The following is a 665-nucleotide window of genomic DNA, read 5'->3' as shown; positions in this document are numbered from 1 at the left end:
CACTAGACAATGGTTAGAAAATGTGGTATATTTACTCAAAGGACGTTTCAAGCATGACACATTTGGAAGCACAACAGGAAGACCGAAAATTGGGCGAAAAACCCTAATTTCGGTATTATGGAATTTTTCGAAGAAGCCGGAAACTCGGGAAATATTTTCCATCAAGTCAGGATTCATTTGGAGTTTATTAAAAATAATCAGATCATCAGAACGGGCGTCGAAAAATATTGGGAATGATAGCGGGACGAAAAATTCACCGGAAGGTCGATATCGAACAATTGACCGAGAAGCTCGAGGTGGCTAGATGTGTGGTGTTCAGGACGTGGTGGAAAGCTCCTGGCAGTTTGTGTGGCAAGAGAAGCATGAGGTGTTGCAGTAAAAATTATCACAGCATGCGGAGTGACACATAGAAGCACGAGGTGTAGCGATGCATGCGGCCGGGCCATGCGGCCAGACATGTGGAGGACGTGGTGTCTCCTTGCATGGAGCCAGGCCATGAATCCATACAGGTAGAGGGCGTGGTGTCATACTGTATGAGACTGAGACATGCAGCCAGCCATGTGGAGCACGAGGTGTCGCCGTGCATGCGTCCGGAGCCATGCGAAGTGACACACGGGGTGCCACACGGCTTGTTCCTGATTGGTTGTTGTTTCCTATAAATAGCC

Source organism: Brassica oleracea, chromosome C4 (assembly GCF_000695525.1).
Source record: "Brassica oleracea var. oleracea cultivar TO1000 chromosome C4, BOL, whole genome shotgun sequence".
Classification (NCBI taxonomy): Eukaryota; Viridiplantae; Streptophyta; class Magnoliopsida; order Brassicales; family Brassicaceae; genus Brassica; species Brassica oleracea.
The sequence above is the reverse complement of the archived record's forward strand: the minus strand, read 5'-3'. Positions refer to the sequence as shown.